The sequence below is a fragment of the Scardinius erythrophthalmus genome (genome assembly GCF_964197995.2).
Source record: "Scardinius erythrophthalmus genome assembly, chromosome: 24".
Classification (NCBI taxonomy): domain Eukaryota; kingdom Metazoa; phylum Chordata; class Actinopteri; order Cypriniformes; family Leuciscidae; genus Scardinius; species Scardinius erythrophthalmus.
Genome location: NC_138244.1, coordinates 29,582,328 through 29,602,231, shown reverse-complemented (window position 1 = coordinate 29,602,231; position 19,904 = coordinate 29,582,328). Strand labels below are relative to the sequence as shown.

Here is a 19,904-nt window from a genome sequence, read left to right as displayed (position 1 = left end):
ACTGCTACATCAACCTTCTGAAAAGCACCTGCATCTTCATCTGTTAGTTGAATGATGTTGTCAGACACAAAGTGAACTTGTTGAGAAGCTTTATTGAATGTTTCAGCAAACACAGCAGATTGAAAGATCACACACACACACTCAGTTTCAGTATTGAGTTGTAAATCACTCCAGCTGCAGCACTAGACTCATGTGAATCCTGCCTGACACAGGACACTCAGATACGGCTCATCTTCAGGAGAGAAACATCAGCACTCAGAGCTCTTGTGGAACGAGACCTCATGAGGAGCTCCATCATGTGTTACTCTGCAGACGTACAGCTCTCCCTCTTCCCAGCGTGCTTTGCTGAGGGTCAGGACGCTACTGCGGCTGTAGCGGCCGTCCTGCTGGCTCTCTGCGCTGGTCAGAACCCCCTCGGTGACCTCTGACCCGTCCAGTGTCCAGCTCACCAGCGCCCCCTGTGGAGAGTAAGAGCTGAGCAGGCAGAGCAGTGCGGCTGAGTCTCCAGAGATCTGCAGAGAAGAGGGCGGCAGCAGAGACACTGAGGGCTTCACTGTGGGACCAGCTGCAGGAGACAAACACAACACATTCACACACACACACACACACACACACACACACACACACACACACACACACACACACACACACACACACACACAACACAACTGCAACTCATCCGGACCTTTCTTTTAACCCCTCCCATGATTCCATGCGACCTTCAAGTTAGGAGATATAGACACTTCCGGTTTAAATTTGGAGTGTCAATATTTCATAAACCTTACATAGCACACACATGGGAGTAGCCTCTTTGAAAAGGTGAGAAGAAACCCATTCGAATGGTATCAAGTTTATGTCGCTGGCTGCTTCCTGGGCGGAGCTATAAGATCAATTCCGGGTCACCCTTTCGAATGATGCCTGGTTTATGTCGCTGGCCCCTTCCTGGGCGGAGATATGGGACAAAATATATTCATGTTTCAAAAATGTATCTCGGTCTAGGAAGGTCGCAGCGACACAAACGAGGTGTCGGAAAGCACTCTCAGAGACCTTTCCAATGACACCAATCACGAGTCGTTGCATCCTTCCTAGACCGAGATAGTTTTTGGATACACAAATATATTAGGCCCCATAGCTCCGCCCCCAAAGCTCAGAATGACATGTACATAGTCTCATCTTAAAGGCCTCATCCGGACCTTTCTTTTAACCCCTCCTATGATTCATTCTGTCTTTCTAGTTAGGAGATATGGCCACTTCCGGTTTCAATTTCGAGTGTCAATATCTAATGAACCAAACATACCACCGACATGGGAGTACACTTATTGGAAAGCTGAGAACTAACCCTTTAGAATGGTACAACAGCCCTCCCCATTTATCCGGACTTGGGACCGGCACTGACAGTACACTGATTTGTGTAATGTCAGAGGTTGGGTTACTGTTATTTTTTATTTATTTTTTTTGCCATTTTTTTTATTTTTTTACAAAAAATACAACCCCTAACGCTATACTATATTAAACCTAACCCTAACTTACATAAAAAAACACCCAACACAGCTATCACTGTAAAAAAACAAAAACAAGTTACTACTCTCTTATATATAAAAATACTTAGCCTAACCCTAACCAACACCAAACCTACAAATGAACCCTAATTACTAACTAACATCTATACTTTACACTAATTCTATTATAAATACTAATCTAAAACTAACAGTAACCCTATAGATATAACATAAATAACATAAATAGAAAAATAAATGGATGACTACTTCATCATAACGTTCCGTTTCCTGCAGAACGCATTGAACGTGCGGAAGGCAATGCTCCGGGACTGGCACTGGCACATGTATTCGGCATATGCCTCTTTGTGGCTAATGTCTGGATTCACATTCACCAATGCCAGCTCCATGCTACTCCAGCGGATGGAGCAGTTCACTGGGAGAGCACGTGGAAGAAGCCTTCTCCTCATGACTCCTGAAGTCATCCTCTGCACCCTCCTCTGCCACCGGCTCAGACACGGTGCTCTCTGGCACACTACTCTTTGTTGGTGGACGAGTAGCTGAGACGCGTACATTATATGGTATGGTCTCATGTAGGGACCAGAGTTTGATGCCATATATCCGTGGCAACAAAAACTGTGACAGCACCTGTAATGTCCTAAGCCTTGCTTGGGACAGAGGAAGATCCTCCAGAAGGACCCTCAGTTTGTCAAAACTGATGTAATCCCCATTCTGGAGGATCCCAATGCAGCTTACGAAGCACATCACATCAATAAGGTCCTGGCCCTGGAGAGCTTCTGGCAGCCTCAGAAGCACCTCCTTCACCCAGGGCATACCATGCTGCATGTACTTCTCAGTATTTCTGATGAAGCAAAGTCCCCTTTTCTCCAATTCGAGACACACGTCTCCCACCAGGCTCACTGCCCTAGCCTCCACGGATGGTTCTTCGTTAATGTCGTGGATTTCCCAGAAGTCCTTAAAGTTCCACGACACTTTTTTATTATTGTTCACACTGTAAAACTTTAAGGCTGGGAAATAGCGAAGGCAGTGTCCTCGCAATCCTGTCATCAAGCAACTCTTTACATTATGTCCTGCTTGAGACACCATATCCTTGGCCCTGCTGAATGTGTGGGGATACACAAACGAGGCCTCGCCTCCAGGGTCTCACTTAGACCCTGGATAGACATGGACCCCTTTAGTGTCCCCGGGCAGATACTGTTTCGCAGGGCCGCAATGGGGATTCTGTCATTGCGATCATATAAATCACACAGTAACAGCATGGCCAGCTCTGCCCAAACCACACTCATGCCAGCATTCACAGCATCTGAAAATTTGAACAATCGTTCAATGCGACTTTGCTGTGTCTCATTAGATGTCCAGTGCCTCAAAGGAGGTGGAACGAGACCAGCACTGGTCTTAATAGAGAGAGCTGAGAACAAACTCCCTCTATTCCCCACCACCTCCTGCACACCATACTGAGACCAAAATATGTGGATCCTTGGGTCTTTTGAGTGGACCGTACAGGCAGTGTGCACAGACACACACATAATACACTCAGGATCCACCAATGCACCCAAATCCAACAGGTCGCCATCTTTCTGTCCAAACTTGGACAGTGTCAATATCAGCTGGACGTTGAACCCCTCACTTATCTGGTTAATGCACTTTTGCAGTAACCTGAACAAGAAGCCCTGGTCCCCAGCAAGGATGTTAAAGCGGGACAGGTCATGCAAATTCACCTTCATTATGGACGGGCGATCCATATTGCGAGGAGCCATTGCACGCAGTGCGGACTTGAACTCCTGTAAAACTGCATTTAAGATTTCAGCAGTCTTACATCGACTAGGTGGTTGGACACAACACAACTGCACATTCACAGCAGAGTGAGCCACAGTGTGGAAATACGTTTAGAATTCCTTTTTGTTAAAAGAAATAATGCAATTCTAATAATAATATCATTGTTTTAGATTAAATAATTATACAACAATATCAGTAACACTTTATTAAAAGCCTTCATACATATTGCATTATAAAAGTCTATGCATGTATGATCTAATGAATACATTGTAATATTATCTATTCATTATTACACCTTTAGAAATTATAATACATTAAAACTCATGACAAACAACCAATTCTAGATGTAACAAGGAATTTGTAAATATAATGCATTTTAACTTTGGTTACAATAATTTATGAAAAAAAAATATAAAGTGTTATTATCTACATAGTCATTATTAATAATAAATGTTGTTCTTGTTTCAACTATAAAACAATTTTTTTATTAGGTGATTAAATAGACAGACTTACCGATCACCAGTTTAGTTCCTCCACCGAAAGTCCACCACAGTGATACAATCTAATGAAACGCTCGTACAAAAACCTCTATTCCACTCGAGTGAACACACACTCCAGCTCAATCTTCAGTGAAAATCTCTTCAAATAATGAGTTTATTGAATATTAGAGCCAAAGTCAATAGAAAGTGTCAACAGTGAAAATATAAAAGGTATTTTGCATGTTCTACACAGTCAAGCATGTTTTCATATTCAAGGTCTGTTCTAAAAGTATCTGGACTGGTTATGAATCTCCACACAAGATCATGAAACGTGAACAAGCTCTAATATGTCTCCATCTTTAACAGCCTGTTTCTTCTCCATTTGATGATTTCAGACACACATGAGGCTTCATGATAGATGGAGTGACACCATGAACTCTGATTAGAGATTCACAATCAGTCCTGATACTTTCTGAACAGACTCATGATTCATGATCTTACTTTAGTGATGGCGCTTCATCTAGTGGAAGTGTAGCAGTGATGATGGTCACATGACTGAATATGGACACAGAGATGGACGTTCATCTGCACATCCTCAGTGTCTCAGGAGTCACAATAAAAATACTAAATAAAGTCATGATTCTGTAACTCTAGTGTATATTAGTTTGTTATCAGCACAAGCTGTTGTAAATCCTGCCCACTTCTTTGCATTGTCAGCACATGCTTCAGTGCTCTGAGAGTGTTTATAGTGCTGTGAGTTTAACACTTCATGACTGAGAGCAGAACAGAACACACTCTTCATCATCACACAAGACTAAACTACAGCAATGAACACAATCAACATCTTCATCTGGACCATTGCACTGTTTATTCAAGGTTTGTGTAATACAGTTTTCACAATAATTATTAGTTCTCTTAAAATGTGAAATATATATATATATATATATATATATATATATATATATATATATATTTATCATATACTGTATATCATCATATATATAATTTTCATTTTTGTTTGTTTGTGTTTTCTTTCAGAGTGTAGAGGACAGATCACTGTAACTCAGAGTCCATCAATAACAGCAGTTCAACCAGGAGAAGAAGTCAGAATAAACTGTAAAACCAGCAGTAATGTGTATGGTAATAATTACTTAGCCTGGTATTCACAGAAACCTGGAGAAGCTCCTAAACTCCTCATATATACAGCATCAACCCGTAATACTGGAACTCCATCTAGATTCAGTGGCAGTGGATCTGGCCGTGATTTTACTCTGACCATCAGTGGAGTCCAGACTGAAGATACAGGAGATTATTACTGTCAGAGTTTTTACTATCCAGGCAGCACTATGCTGTTCACACAGTGATAAAGAGTCGTACAAAAACCTCTGTCAGTCAGACGTCACAGTGACTGCACTGATACAGCTGAGAGAAACTGCAGCTGCTGATGGAGGATCACAAACTACACAATATCAATGTTTACCAAAGTTTCTAAAGACTTAAAAAAATAATGAATTCATTGAGTAAATATACATTTATCTGTAGTAATATATTTGATATGAAATAAGAGTTAGTGCTGATATTGATTATGGCACTGGGATGTTTTATTGTCAGTGTTTCAGATCACAGTATGAGAGCGATGCGGAGTGAAGCAGAAACACCAGTTGTTTTTAATGTGTTTTCTCTCACTCCAGGATTGATCTCAGTGGTTTATTTCATCAGTGGTCGTGGAAATAATATACATACTAACTAATCAGATTTGGTCTGAAAGGAAAGTTAGAAAGTTATTGCTTATAGAACTGTTATATAAAGTAATATCACCTTCACAGTCGTGCTGCTCTTCATGTCTATGGTAGAATCACAGGCGTGCTGATATTCAGTATAACGGCACTCTTGATCATGTGACACTGCTTAAATGTGGCAGGAGGAAAGAAAAAACAGCACAACACCTTCACACATTTAAAGACAACTCCAGCAAGGGCATTTAACCCTAATATAAATATGGTAGTGTCTATTTTCATTCAGTAAATATAGCATTAGTTGAAAATAATTCTAAGCACTAAGTGTAAATAGTAGTCAGATGCTAGATTAGTGTACACCAGGGGTTTTCAAATTGGGTGAATGTGAGCCTCCCCTTAGAGTAGGTAAGGACAGCTGAGCCCCCCCTTCCCCAAAATTCCGTCCGCCTGTCCTAACCCACGCCTCTGCAGTAAATGCCATCTTTTGTGTGTTCTAGGCAATGATGAGTTTTAATAACAACTGATAAAATGTAAATATTATTTTATTTCCACAACTTTCTTAAAAGTGCATTCATAAACGATTCTTTGCAACAGCAAATAATTTCCAACTTCATGCAGGCCTAATTGAGGCTACTTTTAAAATCACTGAACATCAGTAGGCCTAGCCACAAGTCAACAAAACATGCTTAACATGTGCAATCGGCACCAGAGCTACCGCTGACGACACCTGACGGCTGAAATCGGCACGGTGTGTCTGGGCTTTAAGCGCACATTTGAAGGAGATGCACATCATATCGAACAAAATCAGCAGTGGTGGAAAGAGTACTGAAAAAACATACTCAAGTAAAAGTACCATTACATTCCAAAAAATGTAGTGTGAGTAAAAAGTACTTGTCCAAAAGAACTACTTGAGTAAGAGTAAAAAAGTAGCTTATTTAAAAGTACTCATGAGTAGTGGCGCAGTGAGTACTGAGCTGCGGATTCTACCCCCTTATAATAAACACTGTGCACTACAATTTATAAATTAAAAAAAATTGCACTTACTGTAATTCACATTATATTTTGTTCTTTGTCAGAAAGATTGAAGAATATCTATCATCCATCTTTTTAAAATGCATCAAATCAGTCCACTCATCACCATTTAAATCATATTAGCTATTTGAAAATAAAAAAAAGCATTTAAAATTAGGCGAAAGGCCACTGAGCCTGAGCATGCTATTGTTGCACATAAAATATCAATATTCATAACTGTGCAAAGAATTCAAAAACCTTTAGAAACTCATATGATAGTTCAGCATCACACACCATGAGATGGGTTAAATAGAGAGATTAAAAAATACCCAATTTCTCTCCAAAACGGTACCAATTTTAGTGTTTTGATAAATGAGATAAACAAATATTATCAGATTACCTCACCTAATGCACTGAAAAAGGCTAAGATAGTGAGCTAACACTAAATACACTGTAATTCCATGCTATTAAATATGTTACAATCTAAACGTAAATGCACATTGATCTAGATGGGTGGCATCATCCTTTACATTTTACACGGCTACATTTACTCACATTGTAATGCTGATAATATAATTTGTAAGGAAAATTGTGCATTAATAGGGAAGTTATATCCGGGAAACTTTTACAAAAGAAACAAACACACACACACACACACACACACACACACACACAAATGCATGTCTCTTTTTATTCTCAGCGAAGCTGTTTTATCAGCAGCATCCACACACACACACACACACACAAAAAAAAGTTGAACATAAAAAAAAAATTTTGCGCAAGTGCACTTGCCAAATGAAGACGGATTGTATGAAATGGATCAATAAAAAAAACGTTGTTTATTAACGAGCTGTAGTCACGCACTGACAGAAATGCAGTTCAAGTTAACGCCATGGTTCATAAAGTGCACTGATACTGAATCTGACGGCATGGCGAGCGCGAGACGCGGCAGTGCACAGATCGTGACGCTCGTCTCTCTATATGTGATTGTGAAGTAAATGGGAACGGGAATTGACCGCATTATGAACTCGTCACGCAATTATAATTATTATTAAAAAATGTAATCATATTAAATCGTATTCCACCCCATACCCGCTACAATTGAGAATCACTTTAAACATGCAGACCCTGTTAAGACAATTTGATGTATTCCACTTAATACACAATAAAACAATATACAATAAGATTCGTTAACAACGTAGGCTACCTTCATGGTGTTCTTCTAAAATGAGGGCGAGCCACAAATCCGTGAGTAACGTTACAGTTTACAAACCCGTGGGAACGGATTGCGAAAGCGTGGGCACGGTTTATGAATTTGTGGGTACAGATTGCAAAAACTGAAGGCACGGTTTACAAGTCTGAGAGCGCGGATTAGAAACTCGTGGGTAGCCTACGGTTTATTAATCCGTGGGCACGATTTGTTAAACCGAGGGAACAGTTTGTGAGTATTGTGAGAATTCGTGAGTAGGCTACTGTTTATAAACTGAGCGGACGGATTGCAAAACCGTCACCACGGATTGTTTTTTTTACTCACACAGTGACTTCCCGGGCTCCTTATCCTCCCTTAATGCTGACTTCTGTTAACTTGGGACAAGAGAACGACGCATTTTAAAGCTAATACTCGCACACACAATTACCGATATCAATAGAGCTGCATACAGTTATTTTTTCTTTGCGTGTCGCGCCTCCCTTGTGGCTCTTTGGCGCCCCCCAGGGGAGGCGCGCCTCACCTATTGAAAACCGCTGGTGTACACACATGAGTGTGTGTTACAGATGCTATTTATACATGGTGTAAATATTGTATAATTATCTTATAAAACAGTACTTTATGAAACAGTATGTAGGCCTAGCATAACAACACATTCAGTGCATATGATTAATTAAAGTCATAAATGGATGCTGTCTTATTGGGACTGTACTTGTCCCAATCCCTATAGTTCAATCCTACATCTGTCCCGAACCCTACGGTGGTTAATAATCACTGTGTTCAATGTGCCAGCCTGTTTAATTAATGCAATTTCAATTATAGGTTTATTATATAACTTTATTTTCACTTTGCACTTATATGTAAAATTAACACCTCTCAGAGCTGATATTCACTGGCAATAGGGAAAAGAATGAGATCAGGACATTCAAGCTTCGGTCGGTCTCGTTAAAAGCTTTATCCACTGTTCCCTGTCTTTTATAATCAATCTTGTGTCTTTAGTAATTCTGCCTGGCTCAACCAGACGATGGTGGCTGGAGTTACTGTTACAGTTTTTACTATTACTAACATACTTTTGTCCAATCTGTCACATTTTCAAACTCTAAACACAATTAGCACAACATCCGTCTGTTGTGTCCATTAACACAATTTGTGCTGTTTTCACACAATATACAGTCAATTAAAACATTTACTTTCACCTAAATTCTCTTTCCACACAAGCTTACCCAATAATTAATAGCTATTAATGAATAATAATAAAGTGTCGGACAGTGAAACTCATATTTGCATCATCAGGGTGATTGTGTTCCTCTCAGAATAGAGCAGCTCCATCAGCAGATGTTCAGCGTCCTCACAGGAGCTTCATGTTACTGGAATACACTACTTCTCTAGTTTCTGGAGATATACTGGGGTTACAAACCATCAAATAAAGTCTAATGTTTCTGTAGAAGACTACAGAATTACTGACATTCATCTCCTTTTCATAGAACATTAAAAAATTATGTCATTTTGCTGATGAAGCAAATCATCACCACAGTGTCATTTCCATCACATCTCAAATGTTTTGTTGTGTTTAATAGCATTCTGTCATGGAAATTATTATTTTTAATATTTTTGGAATAAATGCCAAATCCTTAGTCTTGCCAAGGAGAATTTCAGCTAGTGTTATATGTGTTATATGGCCTTATTTCAGTGACTTAATGTAGCGTTGCGGTATGAGAGAGTAGAGAATGTTGAGGGGTGTTTACCATACTCTCAACTAGAGACGCCAGAAACTATAATTCTACATACCGCAGGATGATCACGGCACACAAACCGCTTCGCAGTCAGGCACCATATTGCAGTACAGCAGCTCAGTCAGGAACACATGCTATCAATGCCACCGAAAACAAAACAAATTGTAAATAACCAACTGCGGTCAATTTCTTCTTGTTATATAAAAACGGCTACTCATACCTGTGAGGCGTGGGCAGCTAACACACAGCAGACGAGGAAGCCAGCTTACAGTCTAAGCCTGACAACGAAAGAAATTCACATCAACCGCTTGCACAGCACGAGAAGCACGGGTTCACCCCAAACAATCACATACCTGCGGCAACCACGGATGACGTCACAAGGGCGATACCAAGACACATGCCAAGTGGCCACAACCCATCCTTTATATATCCAACAAAAAGTGGAGGGGAATTAATAAACTAATACATAGAAGCCTACGATCGGTCAATGAGCGACGTCTCGTGGTTCCATCACAGAGAGCCACAAAATCACTTTCCAGAACATTCTCATTCACAGTTCCCCGCTGGTGGAATGATCTTCCACCCTCATCCGGGATGCAGAATCCCTGGCAACATTCAAAAGACAGCTGAAAACCCATCTCTTCCGTGAGCACTTAACCTCATAAAAAAAAAAAAAAAAAAAAAAAAAATTCCTTTTCCTTTAATCCTCACTTATCGGGCTTATGCTACTCTGAACAATGCCTGAACTTTGTATTTTGAGCACTTCTTGCGTTGTTTTTTTGCCTATTCACGATGACTCGCTTAATTTAGTCCTAATTTGTAAGTTGCTTTGGACAAAAGCGTCTGCTAAATTACTAAATGTAAATGTAAACTAAGCGCAGGTGTATGATATTGTCACAAGGTGACCAAATGGATGCGGAACTCAGTCCCGCTGGAGTTGTGTTCCCCCCGGGACGGCGGCATGGGAACACCAGGACGGTTCCGGTTATGCATCGGTCACCATAACGACGGGGATAATGATAGATGCGCATCAGGTGTGGGGGATTTACGCTGAGGTCGGGTAGACAAATGGAGTGTATAAAAGAAACGTGAAGAAACAGTTGGTGTGGTTCTCCCCCGAGAGAAGTTGTTTCTTTGGTGGTGTTGCTGATTCGCGGAGGCATCTGAAGAGTGTTGTGAGGGCTCGGCTGTATTAAGGGTGCAAAGGCGATTGCGTGAACACGAGCTGAAGACGTCAAAGGCTGGAAAGCGAGTGAGTTATGGAGATTGAGTGAAGACTGGAGAACGCCATCATCATTGGAAGGGAGATAAGTAGTATGATATTGGATCTTATTGAATGCATGCACCTGCACCGAGCTGGATATGAAGTTGTGAAGTGTATTGGTCACGAGTGTAATTGTCACTTGAGAGTGGTTGGACTGAGTTATCATTGAACTCTTGTTTCTCTTCTTCTGAGTGTGAGCGAGTGTCGAGGAAGCTTTGTCCACCGTGCCAGTAAAGAGGCGCCCGAATCTCCTTGCTATTCGATGAGAACTGATTCAGTATGACAGTGGAAGGATCGATTATTGGATGAGTGCTGGCCTTATTGCACTGAGAGAGAGAGTGGATATGCAGTGCCTGAATTGATGTGTCACACAGTATTGGCTTGAAGTGAGGTTGCAGTGTGTGGGGATTATATATACTGACCGCCGTGTGCTCCCCATTTCTTATTTTCATCCGCTGTCACTGAAGAGGGACTTCAGGTGTGGAGTGTGAATATTTCATCTTTGCATGTGTGGAAAGAATGCACGTACTTGTATAACTTACTCTGTCTGCTCAATAGAAGAATCCCTCCGTCAACATCTCTGTATGTAATGTCTGCCTGAAGGAGAGACACACATTGGACATACCCCTGTCTGTTTTACAGAAGCACACCCCAGCCGTAAGCTCTTGTTTCTGCATTGAGGAAAAGCATGCATGCACTTGTATAACTTACTCTGCTTGTTTAATAGAGAATTCCTCTGCTAATGTCCCCTTACGTGATGTCTGCCTGAAGGAGAGACACCCATTGGACATGCTTTTGTCTGCTTATTAGAAGTACACTCCAGTTGTAAGTCCTTGCCTCCGCACTGAAGAGAAACAGTTACGTACTTGCATTGCCTACTCTGTCTGTTTAACCGAAGCATTCCTCCGCTGATGCCCTTTACGTGATATCTGCTTGAAGGAGAGACTCACATTGGAAATACTCCCTCGTCTGTTTGACGGAAGCACACCCCAGCCGTAAGCTCTTGTCTCTGCATTGAGGAAAAAGTATAAATGCACTTGTATAACTTACTCTGTCTGTTCAATAGAGAAGCCCTCTGCAAATGTCCCCTTATGTGATGCCTGCCTGAAGGAGAGACACACATTGGACATACTTCCGTCTGCTTCACAGAAACACACCCCAGCCGTAAGCTCTTGTCTCTGTACTGGGGAAAAGTATGCATGTGCTCGTATAACTTACTTTGTCTGTTAAATAGAGAAGTCCTCTGCAAATGTCCCCTTATGTGATGCCTGCCTGAAGGAGAGACGCACATTGGACATTCTTCCGTCTGCTCTACCGAAGCACACCCCAGCCGTAAGCTCTTGTCTCTGTACTGAAGAGAAGCACGCACGTGCTTGAGTTACTTACTTGTCTGTTTCGCAGAAGAATCCCCGCCAAAGCCCCTCCGGTGGATGTCTGCTGGAAGAAGAGACTCACATTGGAAGCATTTACGTTATCCGCTGGGCCGTGGCTCGTTCCCAACCCCCCCCCCCCCCCCCCCCGTCCTGCTCTGCATCTTAAGAAGGTGTACTTACCTGAATACCCACCTGCCTGGTAGAAGACTCTCCTACTGGCCCTGCCCCGATTGTCGATGGTTCGACGTACCTGGATACTTACCTGTCTGTCCAAGGAAAGACCCTCTTGACCACGAGACCCTGTCCCGCTCTACTTACCTGGATACTCACCTGTCTGTCCAAAGGAAGACCCTCTCGACCACAAGGCCCTGTCCCGCTCCGCGTCGTAAGAAGGTATACGTACCTGGATATTCACCTGCCTGGTAGAAGATTCCTCTGCTTATTGTAGCCCTGTTTGTGCTGAATACAGTGTAATCAGACATTAGCCATTAATATGTTTTAAAGCAACTGAAAAAAGAAGAAATATCAAGGCATGACAAAACTTCTCCAGGGCCCCAAAACCCCCTCAGACCCCAGAGGGTGCATTAATGATAACACAATTTTTTGTACTTAGGTAAAAATGAGAAATACTGACATACATTTTAAAATTTAACTTAGTCAGAATCAGAATCAGAAATCATTTATTCGCCCTGAATGTTTATACAGACAAGGAATTTACTTTGGCAGGAGGGTGCATACATATAACATACAACATATACCATAAAATACAAAATATAGGAGCACAAAGGAGCACCAAGAAATACCTTTTAAGGCATCGATGCAATATGCAAGTGCAAACTGTAGCATTGAGTCAAAAAGTTTATAATTTAAGTCAGTGCAACATTTAAGGTCAGTGTCAATGAGGGATCCGTGCCTTATTGAAAAGGCCAGTGGCAGAAGGGAAAAAACTGTTCTTATGACGTGAGGTGCTTGTCCTAACGGCCCTCAGCCTTCTGCCAGAGGGGAGTAGCTGGAATAGGGAATTACCAGGGTGGGAGGGATCAGCCACAATCTTTCTCACACGCCTCAGCACCCTAGAGGAGTACAAGTCCCCAAGGGAGGGCAGATTGCAACCAATCACCCTCTCCGCAGAGCGGATGATACGCTGCAGCCTGCTCTTATCCTTGGCCGTGCAAGCAGCATACCAGATGGTGATGGAGGAAGTGAGAATGGACTCAATGATGGCTGTATAGAAGTGCACCATCACTGTCTTCGTGAGATTGAATTTCTTCAGTTGACGGAGAAAATACATACGCTGGAGGGCTTTCTTGGCTAGTATGCTGGTGTTCAGCTCCCACTTAAGGTTCTGGGACAGGGTAGTACCCAGGAGGCAGAAGGATTCCACAATGGTTACTTGGGAGCCGTTCAAATTGATGGAAGTAAGTGGGGGTGTGTTCCTTCTAAAATCCACAACCATCTCCACTGTCTTTAGAGCATTTAGCTCTAAGTTGTTCTGGCTACACCAGGACACCATGTTGTCAACTTCCCACCTATAGTCAGTCTCATCCCCGTTAGAGATGAGCCCAATGATGGTGGTATCATCCGCAAACTTCAAGACTTTGACGGACGGGTGACTGGAGGTGCAGCTGTTGGTGTATAGGGAGAAAAGCATAGGAGAGAGAACGCAGCCCTGTGGAGAGCCAGTGCTGATGGTACGGAGGTCCGACACATGTGACCCCAGCTTAACACACTGCTTTCTGTCAGAAAGAAAATCTGTAATCCACCTACAGGTGAAAACCGGTACATTAAGCTGTAAAAGTTTATCCTGAAGCAGGGCAGGGATGATGTTATTAAAAGCAGAGCTGAAGTCTACGAACAAGATCCTTGTGTAAGTAGCCGAAGAGTCCAGGAGCTGGAGGGTGAAATGTAGAGCCACGTTGACTACGTCTTCCACAGACCTATTTGCTCTGTAGGCAAACTGCAGAGGATCTAAGAGAGGGTCAGTGATTGATTTAAGATGGGCCAGCACCAGACGCTCGAAGGACTTCATTACCACAGAGGTCAGTGCGACGGGTCTGTAGTCGTTGTGTGCTGTAGGCATTGGCTTTTTGGGCACAGGGATGATGATGGAAGACTTGAGACAGACTGGTACATGGCATGTTTCCAGGGAGGTGTTAAAGATGGTAGTGAATACAGGAGAAAGCTGGTCCGCACAGTACTTAAGAGTAGCTGGAGAAATGGAGTCAGGCCCAGCTGATTTCCGTGGGTTCTGCCTCTTAAAGAGTCTATTCACTTCACTCTCTTGAGTGGAGAGAGCCGACACTGTGGTGAGGGGTGGATCTGGTGAGGGTGAATGTAGACCAGGACAGTCCAGTTGTCTTTCAAATCTACAGTAAAACTCATTCAGGTCGTTGGCCAAGCGAGAGTCGTTAATGGTGCGGGGGGCTCTGGGCTTGTAGTTGGTAATCTGTTTAAGCCCCCTCCAGACAGAAGCCGAGTCGTCAGCAGAGAACTGTTGTTGAAGCCTCTCTGAGTACAGTCGCTTAGCCTCCTTCACAGCTTTTTCGAACCTGTTTTTCGACTCTCTAAAAATGACTCTGTCCCCACTCCTAAACGCTTCTTCTTTCTCCACCCTCAACCTTCTGAGTTTACTTGAGAACCAGGGCTTATCATTATTAAAAATCACCCTGGTGCGTGTTGGAATACAGCAGTCTTCGCAGAAGCTGATGTACGACGTTACTGCCTCTGTATGCTCATCCAGGCTGTTGGTAATAGCCCTGAACATGTCCCAGTCAGTAGAGTCCAAGCACGCCTGCAGGACTTCTAAGACCTCACTGGTCCACCGTTTTGATGTTTTTACAGCAGGTTTACAGAGTTTTAATTTCGGCCTGTAAGCAGGAATCAGGTGAACCATGGCATGGTCAGAGTGACCCAGTGCTGCTCGTGGGACTGCATGGTAGACTTTACTGACTGTAGTGTAGCAATGATCCAGAGTGTTATCTCCTCTTGTAGGGCATTTAATAAATTGACTATATTTGGGGAGATCATGACTGAGATTACCTTTATTAAAATCACCTACTACAATAACTAAGGAATCCGGGTTAGTTCGCTCCACGCTGAGTATCTGCTCAGCGAGTACGCGCTGAGCTTCATTAACGTTGGCACTCGGTGCTATATAAACACCAACCAAAATGAATGACGCAAACTCGCGAGGCGAATAAAAAGGTTTACAGTTTATAAAAAAAGATTCCAAGTCTGAGGAACAATATTGCTGAATCACTGTAATATCAACACACCAGCTACTGTTAATATAAAAACAAATACCTCTGCCTTTCGTCCTTCCAGAAAGAGCCGTAACCCGATCCGCTCTCAGCAACCTAAAGCCGGTTGTAACGAAGAATCCGTAATCAGATCGCCCAGCCAAGTCTCCGAGAAACATAGGACAGACGCTGTTAGAAAGTCTCTGTTTTTCACCATCAGCAGCTGGAGCTCATCCATTTTGTTGCACAATGAACGAACGTTCGAGAGGAAGATGCTTGGTAGCACAGGGCGTTTTCCACGTCCGCGTAGCCGCACAAGAGCCCCCGCTCGCTTTCCCCTTTTACGCCGGCGTTCTCTTGCTTGTACACAGCCGAGCCTAGCTGTGGCTAGAATACCCACTAATTCTGCCATTGGAAGCAGGAAAATGGGGAATAAATCCACTGGAGTTGAATGCCTGATGTTTAAAAGTGCTTCTCTTGTGAGAGAGCGCCGAAGATCTTGACAAGACACTGAGTTAACAAACACCACAAAACAACATAAGACGCACCATCCGACCGTGGCTGCCATATGCGGCGCCATCTTGAATGTAGTGAGACAAATGATAACTTAAGTGATAAAGTAAATCCAAAGAAAAACAAAACAAACAATTACCGGATGCAATTCACAGTTATAATTCAGTCTAGATGTAAAGACTTAATTAAAATTGCATTATATTTTGTGAGGCAGAATCAGACAGATGCAGATTTGACTGTGTGTGAAGATCAGATGATGTGGCTGATTTAGCAGTGGCTGTGTGTAAATTCATCATCCCCCAACCAAAGGTGAGGAGGTTTTACAATTGTGATGCACATTTGGTCCTGTTGTTGTAACAGAGCCTGCATGAGAGTGTGAGTATGAGGCGTGATCTGCCTCAAAATCTCTCAACACCAATGTTTCAGTTAAGGAGCATGAGGAAAGTGCAAAGTTCAGAGTTACTCAATCCTGTTGTGAAGAAAGCATTTTCATGGTTAATGCAATTGTGATTGACATTGTGACCACATGGCGATTCTATGCTCCTGTAAATGGTTTTACTGCAGCTATATGGGAAATAGCAGAGTTTTCCACTAAGGAGACAAACAAATTCACCATAGTCACACATGCAACTTGAAATTGTTATGCAATTCCAGTACAATTATTCCAGTTTACACAAGATACATGGCCTAGAATGCATAGCATCTACAACCTTTAACCTAAGTGTTTCATACAACACTTACAGTAAAGCAATCATGTGTTTTAAAGAATAAACTTAATTAGCCTATGTGCACATGTAGTAGCACAAACAACTATGAAGTGTGTTCTATGAGCACAATGTGTTACGCACAATTACAAATTTGAAAATACAAACAGGATCATTGCAATTTGTATGTTTAACTATTAAACGTGTTGCTATAGGGCTGCTAACCCACTAGCAAGTGAAGTTAAAAGCTGAAGGCCTTGCATGAACAATGTCGTTAACTCACTAAGAGTTTTACCTGTATGTGCAGATCGCTGATTTTTGCCCTTAGAAAGTGGTTTTGTATTTTTCTGAATATAAGGAGGAGGTCTGCCCCTTCCCAGAGACCAGCATTTTTCCTCTGTATGGCCTATTGTCTGACAGGAACTGCAAAACCTGCTTTCTTTACCATAGGGATGTTTGCTACGTTCTCCTGGAGTTTGAGGGTTTTCGCGTCTCTCTAATACTTGTACACCATGTGTTCTGGTACATGACTCTACATGTGCAACTGTCCAAGAAAGTGTGTCTGTTTCAGTTCATGCAACACCGTAATAGTGCATTTTCTGAACTAAATGTTTCAGATTCACTAGAGTAAGTCACTCCTCTAAGAAGTGAACATGCTTTTTAGTCCCATCGCTGTTAAGCATTTTGGGAGACATGGACTTTTTAGCATTCAGTTTAGTCTTGAGATCTGCAGTGGTCACTTTGTGATATCGTTGCCTTGTCCTGTATGTAAAAAATGGCAGTTGTGGCCTCGTGTCCCTTCAGCGGCCTTGATTCAGTGTGGCCTAGTGGCCGTTGTCTCTGTGTGGCCTATTTAGGCGGCTGCATATATGAAGAAAAAAAAACACCTAACCCCAAAAAAATTCTAACAAAAGGTTTCTCAGCTGTTTTTTGTAGTAGTAGGTGTCCTTAATAACATACTAAAAGTTTACCAAAGTTTGACCACTAGAAAGGTGTAATTTTCAAGATGGCGTCCAAGATAGGCAGGAAGCCCTTAAAATGTCCTAACTCCTTCATTATTTGACCTAGCCAAGTAATCTTGGTGCCTAACTCCATGTTTTCTGGGTCTATGAATCCATTGGACTTGTCTAAATTGCACTGACATGATTACATACTTATGAAATACATAATTTTGTGAGATTACTGTAAGGTTTTATCTTTGTTTGGGGTGAACCAGAGATGTAAACGTTTTAGCCAATGTCATGTAACTCCTACTCAGTACGTGTTTTTGGACACATACCGTTTTTTTGCTAAAACACAGACTTGACATTCAATGTAAAAGTTATTGCACCCAGAAGTAACTTAAATTGGAGTTGTATAACTTTGATCATAAACAACCCTGAATTAGCCCAAACAGAGGCCTGTGTGTGAACCCTCTAAAATGGTCAATCATTTCAATTTGAATAAGATAATACATATGGAATGCATATAATGATAAAGGTGTCAGTATACTAAACCTCAGGTAAAATTCAGGTAAACCTTCAGACTTGAACCGCGGTTTCTTCAGCCGCCACTTCCTTGTCCCCAAGGATGGGGTCTGCGCCCCAATTTGGACCTGCGTCGTCTGAATTTTTCCCTTTACAAAGGGAAGTTCAAGATGCTGACGTTGAAAACTATCCTGGTGCAGGTTCGAACAGGGCAACTGGTTCGTCACCGTGGACCTGAAGGATGCCTATTACCACATCCAGGTCATTCCACGGCACAGGAAGTTCCTCCGGTTCACCTTTGGGGGAAAGACGTATCAGTATAGTGAACACACACTCCAGAAGAGAGAGAGAAACAACACTTCAACACACACTGATATTAGAAGATCCTCAGCTCTTCTCAACACTCACTCATTCAGATTTGACTAAATGCTTTCTGATATAACACTGTTTAAAGAAATATATTTGATGAGCTGTGACCTCTGAGGTGACCTTTGACCTCTTTGATCATGGATGATGTTGTGGAGTTTCTCATAATGATGCTTCTGTTCTTCATATGCAGATCAATCATCATGATTCACAGAAAAACCTGCAGCTTCAAATAAATGAATCAATAATTCAGAACATTTCAGATGCACATTGTTTAATATATAATGACCTGATTATGAGTCCTGATGAACTTCATGCATGTGGAAAATGTGGGAAAAATAGACATCATGAAAATATTTCCCAGAGAGCAACATGTCAACATTGATTCCAAAGACCATAATAAAGACCTTTTTTTTATTTTACTCTAAATATAGTAAAACTGATTTATTTAGTTCTTGATTTCTCATTGTTAACATGCTTGTAAAGGTGTAGCACAGAACTAAACTCAGAGAAACTGCTGCGTATGACATATGTTTAAAATGATCTACATTCATGATTCTCCAGACAAAACCTAGTGTCTTATCAGCCTGACAAACATAAACAAAAATATTTCACAATTAATAAATATGTGCAATTAATCACTAAATGGTTCAATAACATTATTCTGACAGTAAAATCTTCTATGTAGAGTTTATGAGTTTGTTATCAGCACAAGCTGTTGTAAATCCTGCCCACTTCTTTGCATTGTCAGCACATGCTTCAGTGCTCTGAGAGTGTTTATAGTGCTGTGAGTTTAACACTTCATGACTGAGAGCAGAACAGAACACACTCTTCATCATCACACAAGACTAATCAAATATTCAAAGACATCCAAATATTCCATGCTCCCTTACAAACAGTACTAAGCAGGAGTTAAACCTGCCTCTTTGAAGGATTAATTTAAGATTCAATTTAGTCATAGACTAGCTATAATCCTTCCTCTTGTAATCGGCTTTGTTTAATCCAGAACAGGCTAAATCTTTGACTATTTTAATATATATATCTGTGCAAGTCGCTTTGAGTTAAGACAGCTCAAGTGGGCAGTTTAGTCTGGGACTAGGCTTAAGCCATGTCTGTAAAACCGGGCATATAAGAGTTAAATTTAACACTTGGTCCGAGTGTATTTGGTCCCACTCAGAATTGGTGATAAATTGACTTTAGACATGGTGTTCAATTTTCAGAGTAAAATTAACTCTATTTTGAGTAAAAATTCAACACTGCTCTACACTGAATAGTGTTACCACAGTTTAACACTGGGGGAAATGAACTCTTTTTGGTGTTAATATTTCACTAATGTAGAGTTTATTTAATTTTTTTATAGTGAAAAATTCTCACTCAAAAGTAAAATTCTTAAAACCCATTTGTGGTGCAACCGGTTAAAAAGTGTCAGTATTTCTCTTTGTGGTGCAAGTACAGTAAAACAGTTACTCTTCTACAATGTCAAATTAACTCTTAAAACAAGTTTTCAGAAAACAACTTTT

General features: G+C 41.5%; 1 gene segment (V, D, J or C); it reads right to left on the bottom strand.

Annotated features, from left to right (window-relative positions):
• Positions 1-248: 248 nt before the first annotated feature.
• On the bottom strand, positions 249-1,906 carry LOC308684645 (immunoglobulin lambda constant 7-like). The segment is given in 2 exons: positions 1,792-1,906; positions 249-565 (listed from the first exon to the last, which is right to left on the bottom strand).
• Between the last annotated feature and the right edge of the window lie 17,998 nt (positions 1,907-19,904).